We start from the raw sequence: 16,459 nt of genomic DNA, 5'->3' as shown, positions 1-16,459 counted from the left end.
CTCCAGGGGCGGCGTCGGGCCACCTACGGGCGGCACGACAACTTCCAAGACACCTACGCCGGCGCCCACGACGCGCTTCTCCCAGGTTGTGCGCGATGAGCAGCGTCACCATGCTGGTGACCCTGGGCGCCGCCGTGGGAAGAGTCCTGCGCTTCATTCGGGGGATGTAGAAGGCTAGCATGCACGCTGAGATGCTGGTGCAAATGGCGCACAGCCGCCGGGCCGTCATAGAGCTCCTGCTAACGTGGTTAGAAGCCGGAGCACATCACGGTCCACGCAGCTTTCGCCGCAACCCACGCCAGCAGAAGCCTTGGCGCACGCGCAGTTGCTCCTCGATTTTCCCCCTGCCGCGGAAAAGCTCGACAAATGGAGAGCCACCATCCAGAGCCTCGTCGGCGTTGCCAACAAAGATGAGCCACGACCAGCGGGGCCCTCAGGCCGGCGCTCCGTCGAGCCACCGCATGCCAGTGGTGGAAGGACCGGAGGTGCTGCAGCCACGATGCACTCTCCTCCGCCATGCCAGCCACCACGGGTGTCAGTCCGTCGTGATGACGCTTGTGATAACATTTCCATAGTGTTGTCCGACCCACAGACCCACCGCGATCAGCGCCAAGTTCTTCGGGAGTGAGCTCATGAAGCCGCTCGAACCACCATCGAGCGCGGGCGTGATGCGCGCCACCAGTCAGATAGGCAGGCGGGACCCACTATGGACCACCCAGCACTAGGGGGTTCTGGCGGTCTACCCTACGAGGTGGGTTGCCCAGCCTTTACCTGTGAGCTGTGGTAGTTCCAGTGGCCCTCCCACCGCACGTTCAAGCCCAACGTCGGCGAGAAGTACAACGGCAAGACCCATGCGTTGGAGTTCCTCAGCATCTACACCATCGCCATGCAAGCTGCTGGGGCTCGCGACGACAAGGTGCTTGCCAATTACTTCCCATTGGCACTTAAGCCCAATGTCATGTCATGGTTGATGCACTTGACAGTGGATTCTATTTCTTCTTGGTCGGATTTGTGCCATGAGTTTATTGGCGCCTTTACGAGGGGCCACCAAGCTGATGGCCAGGCAAGTGATTTGCATATCATCCCCCAGAAAGAAGGTGAAACCCTACGCAAGTACATACAGAAATTCAGCCGGGTGTAGTACAACATCCCCGATGTTCATCCTGCCGCCGTGATCAGCGCATTCCACCAAAATGTGCGCAACCGCAAGATGCGTGAAGAGCTGGCGATGAACAAGGTCAAAGATGTGGCCGAACTTTATGTTCTGGCCGATAGGTGCGCTCGAGCTGAAGAGGGGAGGAAGTACCCCGGCGAGGATGCCGGTGTGGAAACCGACTCCACAGACGAAGGCACAGCCACCCCGACGAAGAAGGGCCGGGGCCGCAACAGGAAGCGCAAGGGCAAGACTGTGCTTGCCGTCGAGGGATCCGAGGACACCGGCACTACCAAGAAGGCCAAGGCAGACAACCCTGGCAAGGAGATTGCCGGGTGCGCCGCTTGCCGGGCCTTGGCGGCTGCCGACAAGCCAGGAGGCTCCGACAACCAGTACTGCAAGATCCACCGCACCAAGGGCCATGACCTCCCTAACTGCCGATAGGCTGAGCTGCTTGCTGAGAAGCAAAAAGCTGAGTATGAGAGGCGGGACAAGGAGAAAGGTCTGGATGGTGCCGAAGGATCCGACAAGAAGCATGGCGGCCAGGGGGGTCGCCGCGACAAGGATAGCCAGCAAGAGAGGCCCACTCGGGGCTGCAACAAGAAGCAGGAAGACGACGGTCATGACGAGGACGACGAGTCCAGCAAGCAAGAGTTCCAGAAAGCTACGGAGGCCATGTGCGTCGATGGTGGCGCCTCGCTGCACACTTCTCACCGCCAGCTCAAGCAGTGGGCGCGTGAGATCACAGCAGTGGAACCATCATTCGATGCTCAAAAGCCACTGAAGTGGTCCAACACGCCTATCATTTTTGACGCCGAGGACCACCCTGATCGCACAAGTGCGGTCGGGTGCTTGCCGTTGTTCGTTTCACCAACAATACGCAACCTCAAGGTGATTAAGATGCTAGTTGACGGCGGGGCCGGTCTGAACTTGATCTCGCCTGTTGTGATCAAAAGGCTGCAGATTCCTGATGGAGACCTTGAAGAGACGGGCACGTTTCAAGGGGTCAACCTGGGAAGGAGTCAGCCGAAGGGTAAGATCATGCTGCCCGTGACGTTTGGAGGTGAGTTGAACTACAAGACGGAGAGGATTGTTTTCGATGTATCCGAGATCCCCTTGCCCTACAACGGGATCCTCGGCCGCCCGGCACTAGCTAAGTTCATGGCGGCGTCACATTACGCCTACAACACGCTGAAGATGCCTGGGCCGATGACCATCACCACCGTCCCCTCTGACAAGAAGGATGCACTGATCTGCACTGACCAACTCTATTGGGAGGTAGTTGCGGCGACTGCCGCCAAGGCACTTGCTCCTGCCGCTGAAGCCCCGGGAGGGAAGAAGACCGGCAAGACCTCTCGCACCCACTCCGGCAAGCGCACCTCTTCGGAGTGTTGTGCTCCCGTCGAGGACGTGCCAGAGAGCTCCACCGGCAAGAGCAAGAAATCCAGAGCTGCACCACCAGAGACCAAGAAGGTGTCCGTCAAGGAGGATGGCACGGGAGGGGTTTTCACCATAAGCTCCTCCCTTGACAGCAAATAGGAAAGCGCACTCATCACCTTCCTGCGGGCGAATGTCGATGTGTTTGCATGGCAAGCACCCGACATCCCTGGCGTTCCCAGGGAGGTGATTGAGCACCATCTTGCTGTCTGTCCTCATGCGCGACCCGTCAAGCAAAAGGTCAGGAAGCAAGCTTTGGAGTGGCAGGAGTTCATCACGGAGGAGATCAGGAAATTAGAAGCAGCAGGCTTGGTGAGGGGAGTACTCCATCCGACGTGGTTGGCCAATCCAATGGTGGTGCGCAAGGCAAATGGGAAGTGGAGGCTGTGTATTGATTACACGGATATCAATAAGGCTTGTCCAAAGGACCCTTTCCCGTTGCCGCACATTGACCAGATTGTTGACTCCATGGCCGGGTGCGACTTGTTATCGTTCCTCGATGTCTACTCAGGATACCACCAGATCTTCATGATGAGAGAGGATGAAGAGAAGACAGCATCCATCACCCCATGTGGTACATATTGTTTCTTACGAATGCCTTTGGGGTTGAAGAGTGTTGGCTCAACGTTTGCAAGAGCAATCCAAATTGGTTTTGAGCCCCAGCTGCATAGAAATATGGAAGCTTATATGGATGACATAGTGGTCAAAACCAAGGACAAGGCGACACTCATACAAGATTTGGAAGAGACGTTTGCAAACCTGCGCAAGATCAACCTCAAGCTGAACCCTGAGAAGTGCGTCTTCGGTGTTCCGTCCGGCAAACTTCTCGGGTTCTTTGTGTCACAGCGCGGGATCGAGGCGAATCCAGATAAGATCAAGGCCATTGAGAAAATTGAGGCACCTAAGCGGATCAAGGATGTGCGCCGGCTCACTGGCTGTGTTGCCGCCATGAGCAGGTTCATTTCCAAGTCTGCCGAGCATGCCCTCCCCTTTTTCAAAATCTTGAAGAAGGCGGGCCCAATGGAGTGGACCCCAGAGGCCGAAGCAGCACTACAGGATTTGAAGAAATACCTCTCCTCTACACCAATACTGGTTGTGCCTAAACCACAAGAGCCGTTGCTGCTGTATCTTGCGGCAACAAACCAAGTGGTTAGCCCCGCGCTAGTGGCACAGAGGGAGGCCGACGAAGAGGCAGCAACAACAGCAGGACGGGCGGATGACGAGCCAGGGCTTCCCCCGGCAGGGCCCGGTGCCGGCGAGGCGAGGCCCCCGGCAGAGTCTGACGCCGGCAGGACGGGGCCCGTGCAACCTAATGGAGTGGTGCAGAAGAAGAAGATGATGCAGCACCCAGTTAACTTTGTCAGCTCCCTCTTGCAGGGGGCTAGATCGAGGTACTCCGGCGTGCAGAAATTGCTCTTCGGCCTCCTTATGGCCTCGAGGAAGCTGCGTCATTACTTCCAAGCCCATGAAATCACCGTCGTCACCCGCCTCCCGTTGCAACTGATATTGCATAACCCAGACGCAACCGGGAGGATTGTGGATGGGCCTTGGAACCGTCAAGCTTTGGTTTGAAGTTTGAAAGTACTTCGACAATCTAGAGTAGAGTCTTGGCAGAGTTAATTGCCGAATGGACCCCAACGCCCGACGAAGAGATCCAGGAGACCACTCTCCCCGGCAAGGAAACAAGTCGCAACTGGATTATGTACTTTGACGGGGCTTTCTTGCTGCAAGGCGCCGGTGCTGGTGTGCTGCTCGTTGCACCCACCGGAGAGCACCTCAAGTATGTAATCCAGATGCACTTTCCCAGGGAGATGTCAACAAACAACACTGCTGAATACGAGGGGTTGCTTGACATTCTCAGGATCGCGGCAGACCTCGGGATCAAGAAGCTCATCGTCAGGGGTGATTCACAACTTGTCGTCAAGCAAATTAACAAAGATTATCAAAGCCCGTTGATGGAGGCCTACGTAGATGAGGTGAGGAAGTTGGAGGAGCGTTTTGACGGTATACAAGCAGAGCATGTTCATCGAGTGGAGAACGACGCCGCCGATTACCTATCGAAGCGTGCTACACTCAAACTACCTGTGGAACCAGGTACTTTTGTGCTTCAGTTAACTCAACCATCCGTTGAACCATCGACAGGGCAGAACAAGCGCAGGAAATCGGGCCCCGACAAGTACTTTCCCGCCGAGCTCCCAGGAGCCGCCGGCAAGGATGGAGCCTGCCATGGGGCCACAGACTCCGGTAGGGCATCAAGCCCTGGCCGTGGAGACAGCCGCTCCCATGGCAGAGGAAATGCCTTTGGTCCTTGCCGTCGAGCCCCAGGCTCCGGCATGGGCGCAGTATACTGTTTGATTCCTCCAAACAGGGGAACTCCCTGAGGAGCAGGAAGAAGCGGAGAAAGTAGCCCGTTGGTCTGCCATGTATCAATTCGTCGACGACGTTCTGTACAGAAAAAAGACCAAACGGTGTGAAATTGAAGTGCATTCCCCGGGAGGAAGGACTGGAGCTGTTGGCTGAGATACACGGAGGCATATGTGGTTCCCACATAGGGTCGAGGGCCCTTGCCGGCAAGGCATTCCAGCAAGGTTTCTTTTGGCCCACTGCCCTCCAGGATGCAACGGGACTAGTAACCAAGTGTGAAGCATGGCAATTTCATTCAAAGAAGCTTCAACAACCAGCTCAAGCTCTCCAGACAATCCCTATTTCCTGGCCACTCTCGGTCTGGGGGCTCGACATACTGGGCCCTTTCCCCCGTGCTGTTGGGGGTTTTGAGTACTTGTACGTTGCGATCGACAAGTTCACAAAGTGGCCGGAGGTGGAGGCAGTGAGAAAGGTGACAGCACAATCAGCCGTCAAATTCTTCAAAGGGCTAGTCTGCGGTGTTGGTGTGTGAGGGAGTCCTGGACTAGGGGGTCCTCGGACAGCCAGACTATATACTTTGGCCGGACTATTGGACTATGAAGATACAAGATTGAAGACTTCGTCCCGTGTCCGGGTGGGACTCTCCTTTGCGCCGAAGGCAAGCTTGGCAATTCAGATATGTAGATCTCCTCCCTTGTAACCGACTCTGTGTAACCCTAGCCCCCTCCGGTGTCTACATAAACCGGAGGGTTTAGTCCATAGAAGAACAATCATAATCATAGGCTAGCTTCTAGGGTTTAGCCTCTACGATCTCGTGGTAGATCAACTCTTGTAATACTCATATCATCAAGATCAATCAAGCAGGAAGTAGGGTATTACCTCCATCGAGAGGGCCTAAACCTGGGTAAACAATGTGTCCCCCGCCTCCTGTTACCATCCGCCTTAGACGCATAGTTCGGGACCCCCTACCCGAGATCTGCCGGTTTTGACACTGACATTGGTGCTTTCATTGAGTGTTCCACTGTGCCGTCACGATAAAGGCTTGATGGCTCCTTCGATCATCGGCAACGATGCGATCCAGGGTGAGGTTTTTCTTCCCGGACAGATCTTCGTATTCGGCGGCTTCGTACTGCGGGCCAACTCGCTTCACCATTTGGAGCAGATTGAGAGCTACGCCCCTGGCCGTCAGGTCGGGTTTGGAAGCTTAAACTATACTGCCGACATCTGCGGAGACTTGATCTTCGACGGATTCGAGCCCACGTCAGGTGCGCCGCACAGTGACGACGAGCACGACTTAGCTCTGTCGTCGGACGGTGTTCGGGAGATCACACCTATGGCTACTCCGGCCCTCAATCCGGAGCAGATCATGCCGTCCGAGGACAGGTGGATAGACCCCGCCACGGAGGCCGCACACTCAGCGGCGATAGAGCCGAATACTGACTGCACCTCCTATGAGACCTGTTTTACCGGACCCTTGGATTCGTCCCCGGCCACAGGCTCCGAACCGCTTGCGTCCGTGCCTATCCAATCTGATTGGGCACCGATCATGGAGTTCACCTCCGCGGATATTTTTCAGCGCTCACCCTTGGGTGATGTGCTAGATTCATTGAGGTCTCTCTCCTTGTCAGGAGACTCTTGGAAGAACTATGTCCGGCTTGAGTGGGAAGCGGACGACAAAGAAATTCATTCCCCACCCACCACCAACTTAATAGCCACTGTCGACGACTTAACCGACATGCTTGATTTCGGCTCCGAAGACATCGACGGTATGGACGACGATGAAGGAGAAGAACAGGAACCACTGCCCACAGGGCGCCGGACAGCCACCTCATCATATGATATATATATGGTGGACACCCCCAAAATAAAGCGATGGCAATAAGGCAACGGAGGATAATCCCCTCGAGAAGAAATCTAAGCACCGGCGTCATCGGTGCCGCTCTAAGCCCCGCCATAGCAAAGGCAGCGATACTGGCACAAGAGACAATAACGCTTCGGATAGTGCCGAAGTAAAAGACAATCCCCTCCAGCCAGGCTTCGAGCGGGAGGATGGGCAAGCTAGCCCTAGGGAACAGGTGACAGACGGAGAATCAGAGGATGACAATTACATGCCCCTCTCCGAAGACGAGGTGAGCCTCGGGGACGAAGAATTTATCGTGCCTGAGGATCCCGTCGAGGAGGAGCGCTTCAAGCGCCGGCTTATAGCCACAGCAAAAAGCCTGAAGAAAAAGCAGCAGCAGCTTCAAGCTGATCAAGATCTGCTAGCGGATAGATGGACCGAGGTCCTGGCAGCCGAGGAATACGTACTCGAACGCCCAACCAAAAGTTACCCAAAGCGCAGGTTGCTACCCCAACTCGAAGAGGAAGCATTAAAGCCAACACTACCAGCGTATGATGCGGCTGACCGGCCACCTCGTGGCCGAGACAAAGCGGCATATCAGCCCCAAGTCCAGCCCGCACCCCGTCACCAGTCAAATAGAAACACCAAGGCCCGGGGCAACACACAGGACCTGCGAGACGTATTGGAAAACAAAGCAGGACATAAAATATCGATTTATGGATCACGGGGGCACGCCCCAACGCATGACGACGACCGTCACGCCGGATATACTAAAAGCAAATCCGGCCAGGCCGAATACAGCAGACAAGACTCATATGAACTGCGTCGTGATATAGCCTGGCATAGAGACGCCGCACACCCCCTATGCTTCACTGATGAAGTAATGGATCATGAATTCCCAGAAGGGTTTAAACCTGTGAACATTGAATCATATGATGGTACTACAGACCCTGCGGTATGGATAGAGGATTTCTTCCTCCACATTCACATGGCCAGCGGGGATGATCTACACGCCATCAAGTATCTCCCGCTAAAACTCAAAGGGTCGGCTCGGCATTGGCTGAATAGCTTGCCGGCAAACTCCATTGGAAGTTGGGAGAACCTGGCACACGCATTCCTGGACAACTTCCAGGGCACTTATGTGCGACCACCGGATGCGGATGATTTAAGTCACATAACACAACAGCCCGGAGAGTTAGCCAGGAAATTCTGGACTCGGTTCCTAACTAAAAAGAACCAAATTGTCGACTGTCCGGATGCCGAAGCCCTAGCGGCCTTTAAACATAACATCCGTGACGAGTGGCTCGCCCGACATCTCGTCCAAGAGAAGCCAAAATCCATGGCAGCCCTCACGACACTCATGACCCGCTTTTGCGCGGGCGAGGATAGCTGGTTGGCCCGTAGCAACAACACAGCGAGCAACCCTGGCACATCAGAGGCCATAGATAGCAACAGCAAACCCCGACGCAACAAACACAAGCGCCACAAAAATGGTGAAAACGCCGAAGATATGGCAGTCAATGCCAGATTTAGTGGCTCTGAGTCCGGTCAGCGGAAAGGGCCATTCAAAAATGACAATTCGGGTCCGTCTAGTCTGGACCGCATACTCGACCATCCATGCCAAATTCATGGCACCCCAGGAACACCAGCCAATCATACCAACAGAGAATGCTGGGTCTTCAAACAAGCCAGCAGGTCAGGCGCCAAAAACAAAGATAAGGGGTCTCAAAGCGATGATGGCGACGAGGAGCCCAGATCACCGAATACAGGAGGGCAAAAGAAATTCCCCCCGCAAATCCAAACGGTGAACGTGGTAAACGCCACCCACACTCCCAACCCGGACCGGATGCGCGCCCTCAGGGATGTCGACTTAACGGAACCAGTCGTCCCACAATACAAACTAGGGCCGATCACCTTCAACCGCACGGATCGTCCGGTTAACACCAATCAGGGCAATTCAGCCGCACTAGTCCTCGACCCAATAATTGACGGGTTCCACCTCATACGAGTCCTTATGGACGGAGGCAGTAGTCTAAACCTGCTTTACCAGGACACAGTGCGCAAGATGGGCATCGATCATTCGGTGATCAAGCCCACTAAAGCCACCTTTAGAGGTATTATACCAGGTGTGGAGGCCAGCTGTACAGGGTCCATCGCCCTTGAGGTAGTCTTCGGATCACCAGACAATTACCGTGCCGAAGAGTTAATCTTCGACATCGTCCCCTTTCGCAGTGATTATCAGGCACTGCTCAGATGAACCGCGTTCGCTTGATTCAACGCGGTGCCACATTATGCCTACCGTAAGCTCAAGATGCCCGGTTCGCGGCGTCATCACGGTTAATGGCAAGGCCGAATTCTCCCTCGGTACCAAAGAGTATACCATTGCTTTAACAGCAGAACCAACGGGTGGCACCTTTCAATCGAACCTCGAGTCGACGGCCAGGCTCCCGGACATCGCCAAAGGTCTCCGAACTACTTCGCGGCAGGATAGCCCGGCTTGTCTAGAGCTCAATTAAACACTCCGGCGAAGGCCAGGACATGCCACATACCGCGGCTCAACCGCCCTGCGGCACACAAACATATCTTGCATTTTCTGTATAGGTTCATTTTCTCCCAGGCAAGGACCGGCGACATGGAAACAGCTCGAACGCGCAAGGGAACTCTTAGATATTCCCCTAGATGACCATCCGACTGCACTCCGAATCCGCACACAGCCACTTCCCGCCTGGTCTCAGTATGTTCCGCAGTCACTTTTCCTTTTTTACTTTACATATACTCATACGCATCGACGTATTATTTAAATACGACATGTGGATTTACATGACGCTTATCTGCCATTATCTCTTATTGAAATTCTTTTGGCATCCGTACACCGCGATATGCCTTAAATATGCCAGGGGCTTCGTTTTACCCATAATATGGCAATAAAGTCCGAACACCTTCATGGAAGTTCGGCACCCCGAACTTATAGCATTATATGCATCAGCTCCGAATCATGTCTTGGGTCAAATGTTGGGTTTGCCCGGCTCCCATGTTTTGCTGCCATACGTTCCGCTATATCGGCTAAGGCGGCATAGGGAGAACTACTACGATTGTGTCCCGGTTCTTCCGGACGAGCACCTCAGTAGAGAAAGCCGAAAACTGACTGTCATGATACGGCGAGAGCTGGTCAGCTATTCGAGAGGTTGTAAAATCTTGAAGGATTCCTCCCGCATGTAACATCCCAAAATTCTAAATTTTGGAATGTTATAATAAATAGATAGATTTGATTGTTTGTTGGATTGTTGTGTGATTGATTGACGGAAAGTGAGTGAATTTGAAATCTTTTGAAAGTTAAATGAGAGGGAATAAAAGGACTTTCCCAAACTTTCATTTTGCTTTTATGATCTCCATGAATTCAAATTCTTTTCATCACAAAACCCTGGAGAGAAGATGACATGACTTCTTCCATTTATTTAAATGACAAGGGGTGTTGAAAATATTTGAATTTCATTTGAGAATATTTCCAATTCTGAAACTATATGCAACTCAATGATTTTCACGAGAGAAGATAAAATGACTTCTTCAAAACATATGAAATATGAGTTGGGAGTTTCAAAGGATTAAATTCAAAGTACCATTGAAATTATTTTTCAATATTGGAGTTTTTTGAGTTTTATTTGAATTATTTTTCTCCAAAATAAAATATACAGAAAATAGGGTAACATGATTCCCCACATCAGAAAATTGGAGAGAAATAAGTTTGAAATCATTTTGGTATTTTTAAAATGATTTTTATTGGATTTTATTAAGGCAGTAGCACTGTTTGATTTATTTGAATTTTTGTGGACTTTATTTGACTTTAGAAAAATGTTCATGTCGTAGAAAATCTTTTTCTAAATTTTTTGATATATTACATGCCTAGGTTCTATTTTATTTAATTTCGCTTTATTTTATTTTTTCGTCGAGTTTTAAAAAAAAAGTTAGGACCGACCGGACCAGGGCCGGCCCAGTCGCCAGGCCACGACCCAGCCGGCCCGTCACCGCGCCCCGCTCGTCCCCGAGCTCGGGACGGAGTCCCGAGCCGCCACGGCGTGCCGCCGCCGGCCTGCTCTTGCCCCTCCCGCACGCCACCTTGCCCCCTCCCCTCCTATAAAGGGCGCCGCCCCGGGCCCCGTCTCTCCTCTTCTTGCCGCGCCGCCGCCGATCGATGCCGCCCCCGCCCGCTCCCGCATCTCGCCGCTGCACCGCGCGCCGCGGCGCCCGCCGCCACCCGCGCCGCTCGCTGCCGTCGCCCGCGCTGCTGCCTCCGCCGCCCCGCGTAGCCTCCGCCGCCCCGCGTAGCCTCCGCCCGCTGCCGCCGCCGCGCCGGAGCTCGCCGCCCTCGCCGGAGCCCCGCGCCATCTCGCCGGAGAACGCCGCCGCCACCGTCGTTGGTTTTCTCGCCGCCGGCCGAATCCGCGAGAACCGGTACAAAACCGCTCGGTTTCCTACGGTTTTTATTGTTTTTTTTCAAAAACCCTAGTTTGTTTTTTTATATAAAACCGGTTTTTGTTTATTTAGAGAACGTTCGTGGGTTAGGCTTAGAAAACGAACGTTCATTATTTAGCTTTTCCTTTTTCTGTTTATTTTTCGCCAGGGACCTATCTGTGATGATTTTATTTACAGTTTAGTCCCTGTTCTTCAAACGGTCACAACTCATTGTTCGTTGGTCCAAATCCAACGAAACCAACGCCCACTTCTTCGTTATGATCCCCTCTATCCAGTAATCCAACTCAAACATGTTTTTGAAAGTTTTAAAAATTTGAATTAGATCAGATTTTAATTCAAACTTCTTTTGTTCATAACTTAAGTTTCGTAGCTTCGTTTGAGTTGATTCTTTTTGCAATTCGAAGTTCTTGACCTAAACTTTCTGATAAGGCCAAATTCACATAATTTTGGTACTATTAGAAATTGTTTTATGTTGCAAGAGTTATTTGCTTTGTTTTGATGTTTTCCGAACTGTCTTCTTCGTTCTTCCCGATTTTTTTGAGTGATTGCTTATGTGTTGTTACTATTGCTTGCTTACGATAGATTGACGGAGTGTGACGAGTAGATCTATCAAGAGTTTTGAGTGCGAATCATCTTCATCAACATTGCAGGCAAGTTCACACTTTGATCATATCCCTTTCATACCCAGTTTTTATGCATTAGATTCAACCCTCAAACATTGCATGGTTAGGATCTAATTAAATTGTGGGAATTGGGAAGTAGTTGAGGTAGTACCTATTGCCCTGTTTATTATCAAACCTTTGGGAGTTACTTCTACGTTTTTCTTATACTGCTATGCTATGCAACTAGACGTGGATTGGGTTTGAGAGATATTCACGACAGATGTGAGATTGTTAATTAATGGTTTACTTAAGGTGGCAACTAAAACTCACATCTGGGTGGATTGAGGTACCTGGGTATTCCAGGATTGCCTGTTTTTCTTTTGGACCGCCACCCAGGCTCAAAGGGATCATGAGATTATTCATGCTAGAAACTTCCGTGTGCAGCCGCAAGCTATTATGGGCTCTAGCATAGTTGATTAAGTTGTGTGAACTCTTACAGTGGTAGAATAGCAGATGTAGGGGATGTAGGTGGTACGGTCTATCACATCGTAAGGTGCAAACACTTCTGAAAGACTGTGTCTCGGTCATCCGTTTCTCAAACATCATGTAGTGCGAGAACCAAGCGGAGGCGATCGAGTCTTGTGGGAAAAGTGCACAAACCTCTGCAGAGTGTACAAACTAATCATGATTAGCCATGTCCCCGGTTATGGACAACTTTGAGTCTCTGGTCTTTGGATATTCATATTGATCTCATCATGTTACTTTAATTAATCTTGTTGGGTTAATGATGATACTTAATTGGGATTGAGATGCTGTCAACCATCTCAATGTTTCACAACCACCATGATAGTTAAATAAAATTTATTCCTTTGTGGTAGGGAAAAATTGGCTTTTCGCAAAAACATTATAACCATAGAGCTTTTCCACCAGCCATATATGCATGTAGTGATAGCCTTTGTTCATCATTTCTCTATGGTGTGATTTTGCCAGCATATTCCATGTGCTGACCCGTTTTCGGGCTGCAACGTTTCATGTTGCAGGATTCTTACGACGAGTAAGTGATACGTTAGGGTTACGATTTCTACACTCAACTTTGCCGTTGGTGTTGATGGGAATCCACAACCTTGTTACTTCCGCTATTTGGATTGAGGTAATAGTATTTACGTTACTTTATACATGTGATTTACGTCTGTTATAAATCCTCGAGTACTGTGTGTGTCAGCATACCGATCCAGGGATGACACTTAAGCATAGAGACTTGGTCCATTCGGGTCGGGTCGCTACAAGATGGTATCAGAGCACATGTTGACTATACGATGTGACCCTAGAAACTGGCAAGCCCATAGGAAGGATTTTCCCTAAAACTTTCCTTTTCAAAAAGATCTTTTACCTCTCTCCTTTTCTGAGCTTATTCAAATATTCCCTTTAAGTGAGACCATACCCTTTTTCCTTTTGGACCACTCGAAGATTCGATGGATAAGACCACTTCAAGAAGTACAGGATATCGGACAACTAAGACCATTCAGAATGAAGAGGATTTTACCGTGCATTATGGTAATGGAAACCACAACAGTTGAAGACTCCGAAGACTGGGAGAATTTGAAGGCTCTGAAGAATTGCCAGATGTGTATGACCTAGGAAGGTTACCCTTATGGAACTTGGTAGACTATGGAAGCCATCAATGCCCGAGATCAAGGTGTATCGGAGAAAAACCGAAACATGGAGAGTTAGAAACTCAAAGTTTTTGTTAAGAAAACCCAAAGACAGGAGATATCAGTTATGGAATGAAAGCTCATGGTAGTAACATGGGCATAAACACGGCTACCCATGACGTTATCGCCTGCTTATGATATTGTCACCGTGTTGAGTTAAGCATGCATATGCATGGAAGGATTGGTTGGTAGAAAGCTGATGGAACACCTATCAGCAAGATGAAGTTTTAACTTTAGACCGGTGTATCACCAGGATCTGGAGTATTACATCAAGAAGTTAAGATGGACCTGCAGGAAATAGTATTTGATAAGGAAGCGTTTCGTGAAGAACTCAGGACGCAGAAGCTGAAAGTAGCCAAGCTAGAGGAGCAAAACCTTGAGACATCAGAGATTCGTCAGGAACTGAAGGACAGTAGGATCATGGTTCATGTCAAGGATGTTGAAAGCCAGAAGTTTGGAACGCAACTCCAGAAATATAAAGGACGTCACGCGAGACTTTGCGTCAACAGAGATGATTTGGCAAAAGAACTTGAGAAGGACAAGCATGATTGGAAGAAGCCATCGGAGACATTAACAAGACTTGAAGAGTTTGGCGACGTTGAAGACTTATTGACCTTTAGAAGACCAAACCCCTGTTATACCTACGTTAGATGCGATGTTTGTGAGCTGTCATTTGATTGTTGTTTTTCCGACAGCCACAATAAAAACATGTCTCTTCAAAACTATTGTTTGTATTGTGTGCATCCCTCTCGACCTCTCTTATCTCACCCCAAACCCATGGACCCAATAGAGGATGAATGGAGATGAGCTTGTATTTTCTGGACCGATGAGTCAATTGGAGACGGACCGATGGATTCAGAACATGGAGGATCACATGAAGAATAACCCTATAGTCGGAAAGGATATGAGCCGGCATGCTCTTCAATGTTTTGAAAGAGGTGCTGCTACTTGGTGGAGGATGTACCAAACCATCAATGGATGGCAAGGAGTAACCACTTGGAAAGAATTTAAGTGGACTCTACAAAGATCTCGTCTTGTGTCCCAGAAATTGAAGCCTTATGGAAAGGATATGAAGAAACCTTGTGCATACAAGCCTTGTGGAGAAATAGGACACAACCATAAGGAACACAAGGATGAATGCCCTAATTGTGAAGGAAGTCACCCAGTTGAAGAATGCCCAACTAGGCAGATCACTTGTTTCTTGTGTGAAGGGACTACCCACTACCCTGCTCAGTGTCACATCTACCCCGTGGTACAAAGGACCGTCCAGCAGAAGAAAGAAGCAATGAAAAGAGCCCTCATGGAAATTTTAGAGGAATCTGTGATGAAGGAAGAGGTGGAGGACACACCCAAAGAAGAACCAATTAAACCCTGCACCAAGTCATGCTATTCATGTGGAGAAGAAGGACACATCTCCCAAAATTGTCTGAATGGGGATTTAGTGGAATTCCCGACAGAGGAAGTAGAGTATGACCCACAGGAAATAGAAGCCCTGATTGGAACGGAAAAGTCCAGGAAGAGAAGTAGATTGGATCCCAGGAACAACCCAATTTCTACAAAGAGAGACCTGAGTCATATCACATGTTTCAGGTGCAAAAATTCAGGACACTACCACAATGATTGCCCAAAAGGGAAGATGAGGACCCCAGGAGGCTATATAATCACAAGGAAACCCCGAGATATGTCAGAAGTAATATGTTTCCGTTGTGATGAAGCAGGGCACTTTGCCAGAGAATGCCCCAAGGAGACGGAGACTTGTGATAAATAGTTGAGTGCAACGAGAAATATAGTAGTAGTAGTGTGGACATTTCTTTTATTAGTGAGGTGTCGGGTTGAGGCATGTAATGGAATGCAGGAGATTGTAATAATTTGAGAATCAATAAAGTTAGCATCATTGGTATTGATTTGGATTTTATGAGTTGTTACTCTATGAAGAAAGATTTTGACCATTTTCGAGGATATGAGAAATATGGTCTATGGAAGATTGTGCATTTTAAAGGTGGTAGTACCCTGTGAGGAAACTTGACCCTTGGAAAAGGTAATGATATTCCACGAAGTGGATTTCGAACAAAATAAGTATGAGTTTTATCTCGATATGTTGGATACCCCAAGAATATGAGGGTATGGAGTATTATTGGATGTAAAGGAGGTAGTCTATGAAATTGGAGACAGAGCATGTCTTCGTGTGTCCCCTCAGCGAGGAGTTAAACTATTTGGAGTGAAGGGAAAGTTAGCCCCGAGATTTGTAGGACCATACCGAGTTTTGGAGCGTATGGGAGAAGTGGCCAACAAGCTAGAGTCACCCGAAGGACTGTCAGGAGTTCATGATGTGTTTCACGTTTCCCAGTTGAAGAAGTGCCATGCAGAGATGGCCAATATTCCCCTGTAAGGACGCTTGACCCTGGAAAGGATAATGATGTTCCACGAAGTGGAGTATGGACTTCATAAGTATAAGTTTTTTTTATCTCGGTATGTGGGATATCCCCGAGGATGAAGAGATGAACTACTATTGGAGAAAAAGGAGGTATGATGTTGGAAATATGGATCAATGAAAATTCCATGATGAGTCTGAGTAATCATGTCCTAGTTTGGTGCCAATAGAAGGAAGGAAGACAGTACAATTGGATGGATTTAAGAATACTAGGAGGTTGGATGTTGGATTAAGGATCAGTTGCCCGATGATGAGTTCAAGGTTTACCAGTGATGAGATGGGCCATAACCCACAGGCCCCAGGACCTGCCAAGAAGCAAGCACATTCTTGCTGAAGGAAAAACCCCGGAAGAAGTTACGATTTTATCAGCAAATGATCTTATAGGAGTTACGCAAAACCTGAGGATTGGGAAGGAACGATAGATGTTTGTTTGGCTTGCAGAATCCATGG

The sequence above is a fragment of the Triticum aestivum genome, chromosome 2D (genome assembly GCF_018294505.1).
Source record: "Triticum aestivum cultivar Chinese Spring chromosome 2D, IWGSC CS RefSeq v2.1, whole genome shotgun sequence".
NCBI lineage: Eukaryota > Viridiplantae > Streptophyta > Magnoliopsida > Poales > Poaceae > Triticum > Triticum aestivum.
The sequence above is the reverse complement of the archived record's forward strand: the minus strand, read 5'-3'. Positions refer to the sequence as shown.